Raw genomic sequence first — 19,763 nt, 5'->3', positions numbered from 1 at the left:
TAACCTTCTTTATGTTAAGGACCTCAGTCTGTTTAGTTTGAGTCTGTCACTACAAGCCATGTTTTCTAATCCTTTAATCATTCTCTTGGCTCTTCTCTGAACCCTCTCCAATGTACCAACAACCTTCTTGAATTGTGAACACCAGTATTCCAGCAGCGGTTGCATCTGTGCCAAATTGATTGATTGGCGATCCCTCAATTTGAGGATGATCTCTACCTTGGATTTACATATGGGTCCTGAGATGACTCAGGAGTCCAATCCTGGAACCGCAAATCTGCCCGCAGTAGGTACAGACATTTTGTGGCAGGCCAACGGCCTGCTGGGAGAAAGTTATTTATTTTCCCTTCCTCCCCTCTCTCTTTTCAGCTTTGAGGACAAGGCGCTTCTCCTCAAAGCGGGCCACTGCCTGATGGAGGATATGGTGCCATTGCGGTGGGTTGGTGGCTTGCTTTTCCCAGCTTGTGATGTCCACATCAGTTTTCTTAAGATACGCTTTCAGTGTGTCTTTGTAGCATTTCCTCTGACCACCATGTGCGTCTGTGCCAAATACAGAGGTAATATAACCTTCCTACTCCTGCTTATTTCCCCGTTAATACATCCAAGGTTCACATTTGCCCATTTGGTCACAGCATTGCACTAGGAGCTCATGTTCAGCTGATTATGATCCACCCCCAAGTCTTATTCAGAGTCACGGCTTCCCAGGATAGAGTCCTACATCTTGTAAGTATGTTCCACATTCTTTGCTTCGAGATGTATAGCTTTACACTCAGCCATATCAAATGTATTACACACAGTTTACCAAGGAACCCAGATTGCTCTACATCATTGATGTGTCGTCTCCATTATATATCACCCCCTCAGTCTTTGAGTCATCTGCAAACTTTATCATTGATTTTATTTTTTCTTCCAAGTCATTGATGATAATGTTAAATAGCATAGGGCCAAGTACTGATCGCTGCAGGACTTCACTAGAAACACACTGGCTGAATGATGATTCCCTGTTTACAATTACAGTTTGAAACCTATTATTTAGCCCGGTTTTAATCCACGTAATGTGTGTCATCATGTTAATTTTGTATCTTCTAGTGTTTTAATCAAAATATCATGCAGTACCAAATCAAATGTCTTACAGAAGTCTAAGTACATTAATTATCTCTATTATCTTTCTCTCTCACACACACACACACACAAACTCACTCTCTCTGATTTACTTGTGGCACCTTAGAGACTAAACAATTTATTTGAGCATAAGCTTTCGTGAGCTACAGCTCACTTCATCGGATGCATACTGTGGAAACTGCAGAAGACATTATATACACAGAGACCATGAAACAATACCTCCTCCCATCCCACTCTCCTGCTGGTCATAGCTTATCTAAAGTGATCGCTCTCCTTACAATGTGTATGATAATCAAGGTGGGCCATTTCCAGCACAAATCCAGGTTTTCTCATCCTCCCCCCCTCACACACACACAAACTCACTCTCCTGCTGGTAGTAGCTCATCCAAACTGACCACTCTCCTTACAATGTGTATGATAATCAAGGTGGGCCATTTCCAGCATAAATCCAAGTTTAACCAGAACGTCTGGGGGGCAGGGGTAGGAAAAAACAAGGGGAAATAGGTTACCTTGCATAATGACTTAGCCACTCCCAGTCTCTATTTAAGCCTAAATTAATAGTATCCAATTTGCAAATGAATTCCAATTCAGCAGTTTCTCGCTGGAGTCTGAATTTGAAGTTTTTTTTGTTTTAAGATAGCGACCTTCATGTCTGTGATTGCGTGACCAGAGAGATTGAAGTGTTCTCCGACTGGTTTATGAATGTTATAATTCTTGACATCTGATTTGTGTCCATTTATTCTTTTACGTAGAGACTGTCCAGTTTGACCAATGTACATGGCAGAGGGGCATTGCTGGCACATGATGGCATATATCACATTGGTGGATGTGCAGGTGAACGAGCCTCTGATAGTGTGGCTGATGTTATTAGGCCCTGTGATGGTGTCCCCTGAATAGATATGTGGGCACAGTTGGCAACGGGCTTTGTTGCAAGGATAGGTTCCTGGGTTAGTGGTTCTGTTGTGTGGTATGTGGTTGTTGGTGAGTATTTGCTTCAGGTTGGGGGGCTGTGAGAGTGGGATGGGAGGAGGTATTGTTTCATGGTCTCTGTGTATATAATAAGAAAAGGAGTACTTGTGGCACCTTAGAGACTAACCAATTTATTTGAGCATGAGCTTTCGTGAGCTACAGCTCACTTCATCGGATGCATACTGTGGAAACTGCAGTAGACATTATATACACACAGAGACCATGAAACAATACCCCCTCCCACCCCACTGTCCTGCTGGTAATAGCTTATCTAAAGTGATCATCAAGTTGGGCCATTTCCAGCACAAATCCAGGTTTTCTCACCCTCCACCCCCCCACACACAGACTCACTCTCCTGCTGGTAATAGCTTATCCAAAGTGACCACTCTCCCTAAAATGTGCATGATAATCAAGGTGGGCCATTTCCAGCATAAATCCAGGTTTTCTCACCCCCCCCCCACCCCCATACACACACAAACTCACTCTCCTGCTGGTAATAGCTCATCCAAAGTGACCACTCTCCCTACAATGTGCATGGTAATCAAGGTGGGTCATTTCCAGCACAGATCTAGGCTTGAGAAAACCTGGATTTGTGCTGGAAATGGCCCAACTTGATGATCACTTTAGATAAGCTATTACCAGCAGGACAGTGGGGTGGGAGGGGGTATTGTTTCATGGTCTCTGTGTGTATATAATGTCTACTGCAGTTTCCACGGTATGCATCCGATGAAGTGAGCTGTAGCTCACGAAAGCTTATGCTCAAATAAATTGGTTAGTCTCTAAGGTGCCACAAGTACTCCTTTTCTTTTTGCGAATACAGACTAACATGGCTGTTACTCTGAAATCTCTCTGATTTGGCCTTCATTGTATGGCACCTCACAAATGTGATCAAATTATGATCACTTGTACCTAAGCTACCATTAATTTGTAGGTCTGTGATAAGTTCTTCTTAATGTGTTAAGAGGAGGGTTAATATAGAGTTTCCCTGTGTTGGAATGTAATTAAAGAAACCAATAATTATCACACTGCACTCATAAAACCATAACAAGTAGAAATGGAAAATGCTGATGTTACTTGGTTGGCACAAGTTTGTTCCCTCCGAGTTTATGTACTCTAGTTATAAAGGACTCAAGCAATCAGATTCCTATCACTTCCCTTGGACTGTTGTACTGTTAGAAAATTGTCATCTATAATATTCAGAAATTCCAAGGATGTTATCCTAACAGCATTCTAATTATCAAAGAGCCAAATTGAGGTGAGGTTCTTTAGTCTCCGTGATATAGGAGGTCAGGCTAGATAATGACAATGGTCCATTGTGGCCTTAAAATCTATTAAAATTGCTTAGGGGGCAGCAAATGGGTTTTTATAACATCTAGCCTGAACTTCATCCTTTTCTACAAACCAAGCTGAAAATGCATTTTTACAGTGTTTTCCACTGAAGCAATTGCTAGCACTTGTAGTGATCCTGTATACCACCAACGGAGTCTATTAAAAGTATACAGGGTTTTTTGTATTACCAGAACCGATTGGTTTTTTTAATACATTTAAGTAATTTTTTTTACTTCAGTTTTGTACTGCACTAATAGGAATCAGTGTTTTCCCAAACATTTCTTAGTAATCAGCTAATGTGAAATCATTTTGTAGAACTTGTATCTGTTTAATTCTTTATACGTTATCGTGACTTAAAAAAATCACAGTGTTGTTTTAGTTCTGTATAGAATTGTAAATCAGACAAAAAATTGTTTGGTGTAGAAAGTAGAATAAGAAACATAAGGAGATGCAGAAATTTCTTTGATAAGGAAAGTAAAGCGTAAGGAATATCATCTTAAACAGATTAATGAACCGAAGGCAGTGATAAGTGAAACTGAGCATAAAACAGTGAAGATCCCAGGGGGGTTCTACAAAACAGAGGCTTCAAGTCTTTTCTTTGAAACACAAAATACATTTTTGGAGAAGAATGTTATGAATGGTAAAAAGTCAGTTGATTTTTCAGTAGATTTGTAATGGTCTTTAAAGAAGTTTGTATTTGGATTTGTTTATTTCAATAAGATCTATTAGATAGCAGAAAAGTCTGAGCGATGTGGTAGGAATCCCATAGCCTGCGTCATTAATAACTAGACTACATTAAGTAGTGGCGGAACAAACTTGCACCCGCAAGGGGATTGCTAAGAGGATATTGGCCTTTTCCATTTCTAATTTTTATGTTTTTTTAAGTGCTGGGAGGTAATTATTGGTTACTTTAATTTCATTCCGTGAGATTTTGGTATTAAATGAACAAACAAAAAACCTTGTAACAAATTTAGAGTGAAGTCAAATGTATTAAGGCAGCAAAGACAAACATTAGTACTAGTGTTTAAATCTTCCCTATGAAGAAAACAACTATGGTTATTTGTTTTCCATAGTTTGAAGAACTGGCTTGTTACAACTTTCATTTTAGGTAATTAATGCCTGGGGTCAATGTGATTTTTTTTCCATGCTAATTATGTGCTCCTACTTTTCTCAGAACACTGGTGTATTGTCAATCAATAAATCACAGTATTCTTTTCCTGTTAGCAGAAAAAAAATAATTAAATTTGAGAGGTTATCTGAAACAATTAAATCCCTTGGATTAAATGTTATGCAGTGTGCTTGTATAACCCCCATCAATCACCATAGTATGTAAGTGCTGATAATGTTTGATGTTTGATTAATTTAATGAATGGCATGACAATGAAATGAGATTAATGTTTTATTGAACTGCTTGATTTGTTTTTTTTAACATTAGCAGAACTGTTTTCTTAAGTGTTTCCTGCAAAAATATTATAATCCTGGGAAACACCTTCTGAAAAGCTGGTTGGATAACACCTGTGCTCTTTGACTTTGCTTTTTGGACTACAGGCTGGATCACTGAAATAGATGACTCCAGGCTACTTTTGTTTGTTGATTTCTAACAAACAAATGGTATCCCCACTTACTATTTGTCTTTTTTCAACTACTAGAGTTCACTTCTAGTTCTCTGCAAAGGTGGAAACTGAAATATAGGGTGGGTTCTGCCACTATATGGCTGCTCAGGGCAGTTAGGGTGTTAGGGGGCTTATTCCTTCACCCACTTACTTCCCCGGTCCTTCTCGCATGACCAGAGAGAAACAAAACCCAAAGTCCAAAGGTGCAAACAATTCAATGTTTATTGGGGTGAACTTTCAGCAAGCATGATTCCAGTTTCCTTCCTTAGCATCCTCCTTCCCAGCTCTGACACCACAGAGCCTTACCTGTGTCCCTGTTCCCATTCCCCCCCTTAACAAAACATTATTCCAATTCCCCAGCCCCATTCCCTGTTCCCATTCCTCCCACCCCCTTACTTCCTGATTGACTGCAGACTATGTAGTAAAACTTGAGTTCTGCTTAGCTATACCTTAACCAATCATTTCTCTGAAATGTAACTAACCAATCCTAACACATTGTAACATAATTATTTAACCAATTATATCCCACCACCTTAATTAGTTTGCACCAAGCAAAATTAATTATACAGCAGACAGAAACAATCCCAGAACCAGACCGAGACCATGCAAATAAACAATAGCAAAGCGGGAACTATAATGACAAAACAGTACAGAAGAGAGGATTTCACAACTATATGTATAAAGACATAAGGGTTTCCCAGCTGTGTCTATTGATAAGTGAGTTCTTACCGAACAGAAAGCTATCAAACTAAACTTCCTTTTACATTTTCTAGGCACTTCCCTTTCTCTGGAGGAAATAGGCATTATCAGGACAGGACTGTATTCCTAACAGCCCAATAGCACCTTCTTTCAATGTGACTAGTTTGGAATGTGAGGATGTGACCGTTCGCTTCCCAGCTTATGGCTGCCTCTGCTGCTTAGCCAAAGGCCTTAGCCTAAGAACAGGGCCTCAGACTGTCACAGTAAGAGAAAGACCTTACACTGGCAGACAGTGATTTTGATTCTTTCTTTTATACCTCTATGACTAGCTAAGTGATAAGAATACACCTAAATTAGAGTATAGGCCTTTTATAGACAGGCCTGAAATCTATATCCTAACATAGGGGGTGAGTCATAATAGGTCATGATATGTGGGGAAAGAAACTTGAGCAGGTCCACTAGTTTTGCCATATGCAGGTGGGCAGCCAGAGGCAGTGGAGCCTTGGCACAAAGCGGGAAGTAAACTGCTGCTTATCTATGCCAGTTGTTCCCGCTACCACACCTCTGTAGCAAAGAGAAAACGAGAATCACAATTCCAACCCTCCTCTGCTCCCGTGATGGCACTTCTCTGCTCTGCCCCCTTACTTAGGGTGGATTGTGATGTTGTTTTCTAGAATTAGATGGCAGCACCATTGTTGGTGTATTTGGGAAATGCCAGCGCGCTCTCAGTGTAGAAAACTGGAAATTGTTACTCTAAACACGTATTACCTATAATAGGAATTATATTAATTGTTGACCTTCTAGACCAAAAAGAATTGACCTATTACACACTAAGCTAATGTGACACTCTTTTTTTCTTCTGTCAGTGGGTTCGATAGGCCAGTATGAAATACTATTTCCAAACTGTGTTAAATACCACAATTCTCTGAGCGTCCATAAAACTAGTTTCTTGGTTTAGACCATGATTATTTTTTAGCACTTTTTAGACTCAGAATTGAATGTCCTTGACAGGAACAGAGATGTTGTGCTACATCCAAGCCATCTTGGTATTTTTGAAACAGGTGTTGCTATGTTGCAGTGGGTTAAAGTTGACTAAAAGATCGTAGTATACTAATAAACATATTATATAACAAGTGGTGTTTGTAACAAGTTACATATTATATAACAAGTGGTGTTTGTAACAAGTTACAAGTGGTGTAACAAGTGGTGTCCAAAATGGAGTCAAAGAAATGATGGGAGTTAGGTTTGTTTTGACTAAAATGTGGTGGTAAAATGACCTTCAAGGATTTTGTGGTCATAGTTTGCTTTCATGAAGGACTAGTTATTCCATAATATAAGAGGAAGTGCCAATTATTTATATAGGCACTATCAAATTATCTGATTGGCCTATCCAGTGGGATAAGTTTGCCACCACTTATGAATATTTTCTTTCCTGGGATCAATTGGTAACTCAGGGCCTCATTCAAGGCCCATCTAAAGTTAGTGGGAAGACTCCAATTGACTTCAGTGGGCGTGGGATCAGACCCATAATAATAATCGGTATCACAATCAATCCACATCAAGTGGCCTTAATCTGTTCTGCCTCCTACAGCCCGGTTAGAGGAAAATCAGAACAATCCAGCCAGATATTTTCTGGAGCCAAGGAAGTGGAGCTGGGGGTTCATAAATGGCTAAAGAAGTCGTATGCTGTGGGCTTCCAGCAACAAAACTACAAACTAGAAACAGAAACTGCATTTTCATGTATTGTTCTAGTTATTTTTCTTCTCTCCTTTGTATGGATTTATCTTGGTTAGTCTAAAAAAGGAAACTGGATCAGATTAGACTGCAACAACAGAACCTGAGAGATAAGAGCTATACCCTGAAATTGACTTCCCCCGCCCCCATATAAATTAAATAAATAATATTAAATTATGTAAATATATACTATATATACTTATATATAATATAATTATATAAAATTAGACTAATGTATAATGATATTTATAAATATATAATTTATACTTATTTTAATTAATGATATTATAAATAATATATGCTTATATTATATAAATATATACTTATAAAATATAAAATAAAAATAAATAATTGGCACTTTCTCTTATGTTATGGTACAAAAAGTCTAGAAGGCTTTCTGAGAAACATGACTATAGCCTTTAGGAAGGATTGATTGTATTTGCAATTTTTTATCAACAATTATTTAAAGTATGATGTGCAAGAAAAAGCATAATAAAGGTTTGATGCATCCATATAGGTCAAATAATGTCTTACAGTCCCCATGGTCTACCTGGTTCTTATCCTGGGAATCCTTCAGTAAGGCTCTAACAGTTCTTTCCATCTCCACTGTCTGCTGTTTCAATCCAAATACCTCCTGCTCCAGCTTGTTACTTTCTCGCTCACCGTCACACCCCTCCTTCTGCAGTGCCACTATCTGTGAGGCCTGAATCAAGCTGGTGGTGCAGAGGGTATTTGATGCTGCCTTTAGATTGGATTTTTTTTTTTTGCCTTTAACTCATCTATCTCTTTATTTACTACCATCGCTACCATCTGCTTACAGAGCTGCAGGAACTCCCCAGGGCTGGTAAAGCGTCCAGGCTTCTAAAAACCATTACCATGCTCCTTACAAATCAGTCAGGCTGTTTTCCAAAATTATTTTCAACTGTGCTTTTCTCCCAGATTTTTCCTTTCCTTCTGACATATTTTCTCAGTCGATCAGGCTACCAGCCTGAGCCCTGAGCCCCAGTAACGGAATGTATCCATAAATTGACTCACAGACCACAACACAGGGAAATTCCAGGTGGCTACTCTGCCCCACAGTCCTCTCCTCTTGCACAGCACAGCAAACCATTTGTACCAATCATCTCCTTCCTCCCTATCGCTCCTGGCTGGCTCACCAAATCTGTTACCAGGTTTTCAGAACCCAAAGCAGTGGTAACTTTACTGTTTCTCTCCAGGAGATGTCAAGAATAAATCAATAGGGACACAGTTACTCTGTCTGATATATGATTGATACAAACCAGAGTGCTTTTACCTAAAACTATTTTTTCACTAGGTCTTACACACTCTTTCTCTCATGCACACACACACACGCCACAGCAATAGGTTCAGAGCATTCAAAACATTTATATTTACCAAAATCTGAAATGTTTTGGAGTGACTACCATCGGGGCTTCCGGGGGCCTTCCTTCCATCCAGCTGATGGGGAATTTTACATGTCAGATCCTTGCTCAAAGACAAGCTTCCTCAGACTGCTTTAAAGCACATATTTAAACTAATTTTTTTATAAATTTTATTTGGACAAAGCCCATAATTGATGACAGCCTCTCATAGGCTATCAATTTGCCTAGCAACAGCCAATATCAATTTCTTCTGCTGCTGCTGCTTCTTCTTCTTTCTTCTTAGCAAAGCATTTCTAGTCATAACAACAATAAAACTTACATGTCAGAGGCACCTAAAACCAAGGTTGGCTGTCTAAACATTCTTTCTATTTTTGTGGAACATTAACTCCCTGTCCCAACCTCCTATTCTGATTAGTAGAGCTGCAAACATGCAGCTGCGTGGATTATTCCTAGCTACGTGATCTTTGGTTTTCAGCTAATGTTACCTGGGTTTCTTTAAACCCAAAGCTCTTGGTAACTTTTACTCTGTGCGTGGTGGTGTCAGGAAATAAATCAAGGGAGACACAGCCGTCTGACCGATAGATGGCTGGCACAAACAGGATAACACAAGAGTGCTTTCACTTAAAGCTAAACTTTATTTAGTCTCAAACACTTACAAACGTCCACAACAGGTTAGTAAAATACCCCCAACACTTGATAATTACTGAAGCTGAGTGTGACCTTTGAGTGGCACCATGACAGGCTTCAGCTGGCCAATCTTCCGTTTGCCGGTGGGGACCCCAAGATGCGTCCAGAGGGAGCATCCTTGAAGAGCCCCTTCTCAGAAGTCCCACTACCTCAGACTTTCCCCCCTTATTTATACATTAGTAATACAATGACATAAAGGAAGCTTGCTAAGCAAGCATTTTTTAAAGGTCAAGCAAGAGATTTCCTTCCGATCATCAATTTAACCAGATATGGGTTTTGTTTTGCTTTTTTTCAGAGTCTCCATGCCTTGGGGCCCTGACAAACATTCCCGGGGGCACATATAGACAGACTTCCTGTTTTTCTAAAACACATATATCAGCAATTTCAACATTCTTAGCAGGAAGGTCGCGAGGTCAAGCTGTCCTGTCTGTGGCACCCACAACCCCCTCCCCTCCTGCCTTGGTTATGCTAAGGCCACTGCATGACCAATTTATAGCCTGCTGACTTGGCTTCTTTTAGCAACAAGCAATAGTGGTTCAGTACGGCCTGCTGACTTGGCTACCATTAGCAATAAGCAGTAGTGGTTCCAGGCCTTTACTGGTTTGCCAAAATCTCCCCATACACTGGCAAGGCTGAACACACAAGATGGCTGACTGCAGCACTGTCAAATTCTGGGGTACACGAAGGAATGTCAAATTCAGGGGCTACAACACTTGATGCCATTTGAGAGACTTCCAGACAGGGTTCATCCCCTTGAGTGTGAGATGGGATAAAACGTGTTTAAAATGAAGGTTTACTTGTACTTCTGAGATGTAAAGATGCATAAACCTTTACTTTGCTTTTTCTTGCATATCATTCTTTAAATAATTGTTGATAAAAAAAATTGCAAATACATTCAGTCCTTTCTAAAGGCCGTAATCATGTTTCTCAGAATTAGATTAAAGTGGCATTGAACATAATCTGTCTAATAGAGGGCAGCCTCTTGGTTGAAAGATAGCATTAAGCAGAATGCAAAAGTTGATCTCTCTGTAGAAATAACAAGCAAGTGGTAAATTTTCAAAGCTTATAAAAGGATTTAGCCACAAGATTCCTATTGGGACTAATTAGTGTATACCCCCTAAATCCCTTTTCAGCTTCAGTATGGCAAATTTAATTCCATATGTACTAGTTTAATCCAAAAGTTGTGGTATTAATTTTACAAACTAGTGGTCACTGTGTTTTTCTGTCTGGATTTAGATGCTGATTTTCAAAAAGTTAGGGACATACAGTTGCCTTCATAATTGTGTATATAATTTGTGCATATAATTAATATGATTATTTGTGCATTCAAAGGGCAAGGTAAAACACCGTGAGTGTGTGCGCGCATGCACTCATGCACACAATCAATTTCAAGTCTGTTGCAAAGAGACACAATCACACACATACTTTTACACACACACACACTTTGTACGTCTGATTTTTTCCAACACTGACCCTTCTTATCTACATTTTCTGTTTTTAGTTTTGATGACACTGTCAATGGAAGTGTTCAGCCTCTGAGTCAATAGCCAAAAAAGCTCAACCCAACCATGTTCTAACTGGCATTTTTGTTGGTAAATTTACCAGAGGAATCAAGAATTGAATGGACATGGAAGGTGAACTGGACTCTGCCATCAAAAATAGTCCTTCCAGCTCACGGTTGATCTGAGATAGGCAAAGAGCAGGGGAAATTGTTTGTGGAAAAATCACTATTTGACCTGACCATGTTGATACTGTTTGTTTGCTTTTTCGTGAACATTGGTGCAGACACATTCTGTTTGCACAAATGTTGGGTATTCATGCCCCTATGAGTGTATTTGCATGCAAAAAAGCTCAATTGCACTGGAAGTGCGAGCTCAGCCACTTCTGTATATAGTGGTTTTGTTTATTTGAGAGAGACTGTCAGGCATGGAAGGATTGGGAGAATGAGAAAGTGAATGATTTTCAAGCAGCTGACTGCAAGTCTATGCTTAAAATGCTGCAGATATACTTCTGTAGAGCTTCAGTGAAGATTCTGCCTATAGGAGGGCTTCCTTGATGGCATAGATAATCCACATCCCCAAGAAGCGGTAGCTATGTCAGTGGGGGAATTCTCCCATTGGCTTAGTGCTGTCTACACAGGGGATTAGGTCAGTTTAACTGTGTCTCTCTTAGGTGTGGAATACTTGTGGCACCTTAGAGACTAACCAATTTATTTGAGCATGAGCTTTCGTGAGCTACAGCTCACTTCATCAGATGTAGCTCACGAAAGCTCATGCTCAAATAAATTGGTTAGTCTCTAAGGTGCCACAAGTACTCCTTTTCTTTTTGCAAATACAGACTAACATGGCTGTTCCTCTGAAACCTCTCTTAGGTGTGGATTTTTCACACCCCTGAGCAATGCAGTTATAGCAAACTAATTTCCTAGTGTAGACCTGGCTTAAGTGATCACTTAGTGGGACCAGCAGTGAGAGGACAGGTGTAGGAGGGAGGCTGCTTCACCAGCAGAAAGGTCTCTTTCCTGGAGACACTCCCACACATGTTCTAGCTTCTGAACATAGAGCAAGGTCTCTGCAGTAGGGATCTCATCCCATGGACTGCTGTCACACACACATACAGCCTGGGTCTACATGGGTGTCCACCAGTGCCACATCAAATTGTTGCTGACAAGGAGCAGGGCTACAACACTGTGATCAGGGAGAAATAGCTGGGTGCAATCAGGACCACCATATAAAAATTGTTAGAGGCCTCCGTTGAAAGAAGCATTTAAGTATGTTTATTATGTGTGACTTCAGTGGGGCTTGTGTTTTAAATTGCGAATGTGCTTAAGTGTGGAATAGGTCAGGGCCAGTGTGAGATATTTTTGACTTGCTTCATACAGAACATTAGATATTTATAGTTGCCAAATATGACAATATTTGTTTGTTTTGTTTTAAAGACTGTTTCATTGAATCTATTTGCATCTTGATGTGCACGTTACTCTGTACCTCTGGCTTTGAAGTGAGTTATGCACATCCATAATGGGAAAATTAGGGACCTATCCACCTTTAATTTCTGAACAATCCCAGAACTTTCTGAGATTCTGCAAATAAAGTGAATCCACTTAAGGCCCCTATTAAGAATGGTATTTGTGTGATTACATCTTGAAATAACTGACCAGACTCAAATAGATGATGTCATGTGGTCAGGGCAGGGATAAGAGCACACACACTGTAAACAAGGCTTCTGTACATGTTTGAAGAGGCTACCTTATCACCAGACTTCTGCTTTGTAATGCATTACAGCAGCTGAAACTATACTAAATAATTCATCATAGGGGAATAATTCATGTCTGAGTTTGAAAAGGAGCAGAGAAGCATTTCTGATAACGTCCCTCATTTTACAACTGGCAGTGACATTTGCCAAACTCTCAGATTAGATTTCCAAAGCAAAAAACAAACATCATAATGGAAAAGTTGCATAGAACAGATTAGGGAGGAAACCAAGAGGGTTCTATAGAAACTTATCTATAAAAAATTGAATTTAATAGTGTTGCCGTAGGCCTTATTTAACCATCCTATAGAATTGTATAAAAATAATTACAGTTGTCCATTAAATACTATAACATGACACAAATACTGCTAGAAAGTGTATCATTTTCTGTTAAATTCTCTTGGCATTTTTCAACAATGGTCAACCCTCCTCCAATCTACTGCTACCATTGCCACCATCAAAACCTACTTTAATTTCCTTCTTTGGATTTTCCAGTTGCATCCTATCTTCTCTATGTCCATCTTTTTAAGCCCTTTTGCGTAACTTCATGGATAAGTGAAATGGAAGGGCTCTGATATTCCATGAAAAAAATAACTAGAATTCTTATGTGAAATATTAGGAAACAAATATTTCTATTGTGTTTATATGTGCAATGGTTATATTGGGGAAAGTGTGAAATATTAGGAAAAACTAATCTGTTTCCCAAAGCTTATGGGTTGTTTATTATGTGTTATTAATAGATTTCTATTTAAATTTATTTTCTTGAAACCTGCTAAAGAATCTGTGCAAACTTGACACCTCTTTATCTAAAATACAACAGTTATCCCTGACCCCAGAGTAGCATATTCTGTTTTGACCCCTTCAACAGCCTATATAGGGGTAGGATAAAAATCACAGTGATACAATATTATTGCCCTTTTGGCCCAAGAGGTTAGCAATCCTATTTGTTTACACAAAATTGTGTTTTCCTGAATACAATAGAAACACATTACAGTAGATAGTTTCTTTGCTCACAATTTTCAAGTCTGCCTCTCCTCTCATTTATGATCCAAGGAACTCTGGCTCTCTGCTCCCTCTGAAGGCCATGTTCATCCTTGCATCTTTCGCTGACTGCTCACTTTTGCCTCTCTGGCTCTCTGCCTCTCACACTCGTACAGCTTGTCAACCAATTCCCTAACCCAGCTTTTTGCAATCAGGAAACTCTTCAATGCACCTAGTTTAGCAGGCATTGACATCCAGTGCTTTGCCTTCGGCAGCAGTTTCTGTTGTTTCCAGCTACTTCACAACATAAAGGGGCTTAATTGCTCTCTTCATTTAGCATACCTGTGGGTGAGGTAATATCTTTTATTGGACGAACTTCTGTTGGTGAGAGAGACAAGCTTTTGAGCTACCCAGAGCTCTTCTGCTGGTCTGGGAAATGTACACAAAGTGAGACACTACTCTGAGTAGCACTCTTCCCAGACCTGAAGAAAAGCTTTGTGTAAAGCTTGAAAGCTGACATAGTGCTGTCCACACCGGCACTTAGGTCAGTGTAACTTACATCGCTCAGAGGAGTGGCAAATTCACACGCCTGAGCGATATAACTTATGCTGACATAAGTAGTAGTGTAGCCATAGCCTAAGCTATAGTCTAAGTCCAGTTTAGCATAAGTTGTTAGCACATATTCTAAGGGACCATTCAACGTGAAACGCTCAGTTTGTTGCCATACGACAAAAAGGGGGGTTAGCATGGTACAAATTGTTGGAATAAGCTATAAATCCACAAACAAGGGAACCTAGGCAGACCCATAATATCTGGCCATAGCACTCTTACTGAAGAATATCAGGACTCATAGAAACCATCCTCAAACCGCTCACCATACAAAGGGCCAGCTTCCTCCAGTGCACAACCGACTTCTTCCACAAACTCCACAACATTAACAGCCTGCCTCAGAACTCCATCCTTACCATGGATGTCACTTCCTTATACACCAACGTGCCTCACAATGATGGCATAGCTGCCAGCCTCAAATATTTACAAGAAAATGGATGACCTCAGATATCCACCCCAAAGACATCATCAAACTCATCCATTTTATCCTCACCCATAACAATTTTACATTCAACAACAAACATCTTGCCCAAACCATGGGAACAGCCATGAGTATTAGGATGGCTCCCCAATATGCCAACCTCTTCATGGGCCAACTTGAAGAAGAATTTCTGGACAAATGCGTAACCAATGATATACCTGAGATACATGTATGATATTTTCATCCTCTGGACAGATGACTTAATCTTCCTCATAGATTTCCACCACAACTTGAACAACCAATATCTGTCCATAAAACTCTGTCTGGAACACTCCCACGCTAGCATCAACTTCATGGAAACGACCATCGGCTTCAACAATGAAACCTCCGGACAACTATATACAAGAACCCCATGGATCACAACACCGACCTTCATAGATCCAGTAACCACGCAAACACACCAAGAAATCTGTTATCTACAGCCAGGCACTCAGATATTGCAGAATATACACCGAGGAGAAAATCTGGGATATACACCTTAACACACTCAAAACTACCGTCACTAAACAGGGACACTCCACCGGAGAAGTAGATCACATCATGGAATGGGCCATCCAAATACCGTAAGAGAATCTGCTTTTAGAAATAAAACCCCCTGTGACTTCACATGAATAGTTGTCACCTACCACCCCACACTGGAACCCAGATGGGGTATCGTCAAACAGCTACAACTCATACTCGATGGGGACTCCATCCTGAAAGAAATCTTTCCTGAACACCCTCTTCTGGCCTTCAAGCAACCCCCCAATCTCTCCAAGCTCATCATCAGAAGCAAGCTCCCCACAAACCAGGACACACCAATTCAAAGTGGCACTCGACCCTGCCACATCAACACATGCAAAACCTGCAGACATATCTCCACTTCTACCATGATCAACACCCCCCACTACTAACCTTTCAAGATCCATGGGTCCTATATGTGCCTATCACAACATGTGATGTACCTCATCCAGTGCACTAAAAGCCCCAGTAACAACTATGTGGGTGAAACCAGACAATCAGTACGGTCTTTCACACATGAAAATGAAAAAAGACAAAAACACCATATCACCTGTGGGTGAACACAAAGCGATCACTCTATATCAGACCTATCAGTCCTCATCCTCATGACACTAAACTGGGAGGAGAGGTAGATACGCTGGAGGGTAGGGATAGGATACAGAGGGCCCTAGACGAATTAGAGGATTGGGCCAAAAGAAATCTGATGAGGTTCAACAAGGACAAGTGCAGAGTCCTGCACTTAGAACGGAAGAATCCCATGCACCACTACAGACTAGGGACCGAATGGCTCGGCAGCAGTTCTGCAGAAAAGGACGTAGGGGTTACAGTGGACAAGAAGCTGGATATGAGTCAACAGTGTGCCCTTGTTGCCAAGAAGGCCAATGGCATTTTGGGATGTATATGTAGGGGCATTGCCAGCAGATCGAAGGACGTGATCGTTCCCCTCTATTGGACATTGGTGAGGCCTCATCTGGAGTACTGTGTCCAGTTTTGGGCTCCACACTACAAGAAGGATGTAGAAAAATTGGAAAGAGTTCAGTGAAGGGCAACGAAAATGATTAGGGGTCTGGAACACATGAGTTATGAGGAGACGCTGAGGGAACTGGGATTGTTTAGTCTGCGGAAGAGAAGAATGAGGGGGGATTTGATAGCTGCTTTCAACTACCTGAAAGGGGGTTCCAAAGAGGATGGCTCTAGACTGTTCTCAGTGGTAGCTGATGACAGAACAAGGAGTAATGGTCTCAAGTTGCAGTGGGGGAGGTTTAGGTTGGATATTAGGAAAAACTTTTTCACTAGAATGGTGATGAAACACTGGAATGGGTTCACTAGGGAGGTGGTGGAATCTCCTTCCTTAGAAGTTTTTAAGGTCAGGCTTGATAAAGCCCTGGCTGGGATGATTTAGTTGGGGATTGGTCCTGCTTTGAGCAGGGAGTTGGATTAGATTACCTCCTGAGGTCCCTTCCAACCCTGATATTCTATGATTCTATGATCCTCAAAGTAAACCTGCTCAACACTTTCAAAAGATGAGCCTAGAAGCTTAAATTCATAACTTTGCTAGACACTAAAAATCATGGTCTTAATAAAGACACTAGATTTATGGCTTATTACAACAATCTGTAGCCCACTAACTCCTTCTCGTTCTATGACTTTAGGGGTGTTAACGGGTCGCTTTTAAAATGCATGCTAACTGCTTATGCTAAACTATCTGTTCAACCTGGTATTCCAGTGTGGCAACCTTAGGCCAGGTCTGCACTTGAAACTTAAACTGATATAATTACATTACTCAGCCCTGAGTGACGTAGTTATACCAACCTAACCCCTGGTGTAGACAGCTCTGTGTCAACAGGAGGGCTTCTCTCTTCAGCATAGCTATTGCCTCTCACGGAGGTGGAGTACCTGCACTGATGGGAGAAGCCCTCCCAGAGGCATAGGTAGCAGCCACTGCAGCATTTAAATGTAGGCCTGCCCTCAGTTCCTTTCCTGAACCTGAGGAAGAGCTCTGTGTAGCTTGAATGCTTCTCTCTCTGACCAACAGAAGTTGGTCCAGTGAAAGATAATTACCTCACTCGCCTTATCTCTCTAATCCCCATGTAGGCATTTATACCAGTGGGTCTATGCAGTTCATCCCCATGCCACAAAACTTTCATTTCCTCTGGGGGGAAAGGTGGGTGAGGTAATTTCTTGTATTGGACCAACTTCTGTTGGTGAAAGAAACAAGCTTTCACAGAGTTTTTCTTCAGGTCTGGGAAAAGTATGCAGTGTCACAGCTAAATACAAGGTGGAACAGATTGTTTAGCATAAGTAGTTAACACACATTCCAAGGGTCCATTCAAGGTGAAGTGGCCCATTCAGAGCCCTCCAGTCATAAGGCATGTCTACACTACAAAGTGAAGTTGACGTAAGGCACCTTACATCAAAGTAAGTAGGCGTACACTCTACAGTATTCCTGCTGCCACTGTAACTCATCCGCTATGTCGACCTAATAAATCCACCTGGACAAGATGCATGAGGCTTAAGTGGATGAAGGTCAGATGACGCAGTGTCTGTATAGACACTGCATTTCTTACATCGCCTGTTGGCTGTCAGCACTGCTGACGATTTCACTGCTGATAGGATCTCTTTTTTGAAAGTGGGGGGAAGGGTATTCCAGCTGTGAGTCCCAGTAGTACTGACAGCTGGAGCCTCACTACCCAGCACTGAGGGCCTGGGCTGTGGGCTCCCCTCTGAGCTCCCAGCTGGAACCTGGCTTGAGCCCAGGCTCTCAGCTCCCTGCTCCGCATGGAGCTCCCAGCTGGAGCCTGGCTGCTACCCAGGTTCTCACTCCCCATGGAGCAAGCTCCATGCAGAGTGTGGAGCTGAGAGCCCAGTCGGCAGCCTGGCTGCAGCTGGGATCTCAGCACCAAGCTGAGAAACTTGGGCTTTCAGCCCCCACACTACCCCTCTTAAGTGAGTGCAAGTGCTCCTGGTGAGGATGCGCATCAGCGACAGAAGGAGGGGATGAACATGAACCCCTGTAGTAATGTAGTGTAGACATGCCCACAGGGGGTGAAAGGAAGTGGTGGGGAAGCAGCTGAGAGGGAGTTGTTAGTGGGTTATAGCTTGTTGTAATAAGCCATTAATCCAGTATTTCTCTGCTATCCTAGGACTGACACCGCTACAATAACACTGCATTTCCTCTGTGGGTCAATGGAGAGAGGGTATCTTGTGTTTGTTCATCCTTGTTAGGGGGCTTATTCCTTTACCCACTTACTTCCCTGGTAACAATACCCGACGTCCAAAGGTGCAAACAATTCAATGTTTATTGGTGTGAACTTCCAGCAAGCATGATTCCAGTTTCCTTCCTTAGTGTCCCCCTTCCCAGCTCTGACACCACAGAGCCTTACACCTGTATCCCTGTTCCCATTCCTGCCCTTAGCCAAACATGATTCCAATTTCCCCACCCCCATTCTCTGTTCCCATTTCCCCCCCACACCCACCCACTTCCTGATTTACTATATAGTCTGCAGTCAAACTTGAGTTCTGCTTTGCTATACCTTAACCAATCATTTTCCTGAAATTCAGCTAACCAATCCTAACATATTGTAACATGATTATGTAACCAATTATATCCCACCACCTTAATTAGTTTACACCCAGCAAAATTAATTATACAGCAGACAGGTACAATCACAAAACCAGACAGAGATTATACAGCCAAATAGCAAAATGGGAACTATAATGACAAAACAATACAGAAGTGAGAATTTCACATCCCAGCTATTGATAAGTGAGTTCTTGCCAGACAGGATGCTATCAAACTAAGTTTCCTTTTACATTTTCTAGGCACATCCCTTTCTCTGGAGGTGAAAGGCACTATCAGGATAGGAGTGTATTCCTAACAGCCCAATAGCACCTTATTTCAATGTGACTAGTTTGGAATGTGAGGATGCGACTGGTCGCTTCCCAGTTTATGGCTGCCTCTGTTGCTCAGCCAAAGGCCTTAGCCTAAGAACAGGGCCTCAGACTGTCACAATAAGAGAAAACCTTACACTGGCAGACAGTGATTTTGATTCTTTCTTTTATACCTCTATAACTAGCCAAGTGATAAGAATACACCTACATTCTTAGAGTATAGGCCTTTACAGACAGGCCTGAATATCTATATCCTAACAATCCTTTATTCCAGTACAGAGGAATGGAGTGCAAGTAACAAATGCAGAGCACACAATCAAAGCAATGACCGTGTTTATCTTCCCAGTGGGCATTTGAGCCTTTGGTATCTGTTTTAGCTGTATCTCCTTTTTTTTAAAAAAGGATGGAAATATTTTTTCCAACTTTCTGAGATGTGGCCTGTTGTGTATTGGCTAAGATACTTCAAGTGCTGCTATATGCTTTTTATGCTTCTAATGTGACCAAGAATATTAAATTAGG

The 19,763-nt window shown here is 41.1% G+C and overlaps 1 protein-coding gene and 1 long non-coding RNA gene across 5 annotated transcripts in view; one reads left to right on the top strand and one right to left on the bottom strand.

Moving 5' to 3' along the window:
* The window catches only part of LOC125636863 (uncharacterized), an 81,300-nt gene extending 72,324 nt beyond the window's left edge, over window positions 1–8,976 (bottom strand). The window contains exon 1 of the long non-coding RNA XR_007356739.2: window positions 8,859–8,976. This is a non-coding gene — a long non-coding RNA (uncharacterized LOC125636863). The remainder of the gene's footprint in view (window positions 1–8,858) is intronic.
* The window catches only part of ADAMTS12 (ADAM metallopeptidase with thrombospondin type 1 motif 12), a 317,885-nt gene that overhangs the window by 244,552 nt on the left and 53,570 nt on the right, over window positions 1–19,763 (top strand). The window lies entirely within an intron of this gene.

The sequence above is a fragment of the Caretta caretta genome, chromosome 5 (assembly GCF_965140235.1).
Source record: "Caretta caretta isolate rCarCar2 chromosome 5, rCarCar1.hap1, whole genome shotgun sequence".
Lineage (NCBI taxonomy): Eukaryota > Metazoa > Chordata > Testudines > Cheloniidae > Caretta > Caretta caretta.
The sequence above is the reverse complement of the archived record's forward strand: the minus strand, read 5'-3'. Positions and strand labels throughout refer to the sequence as shown.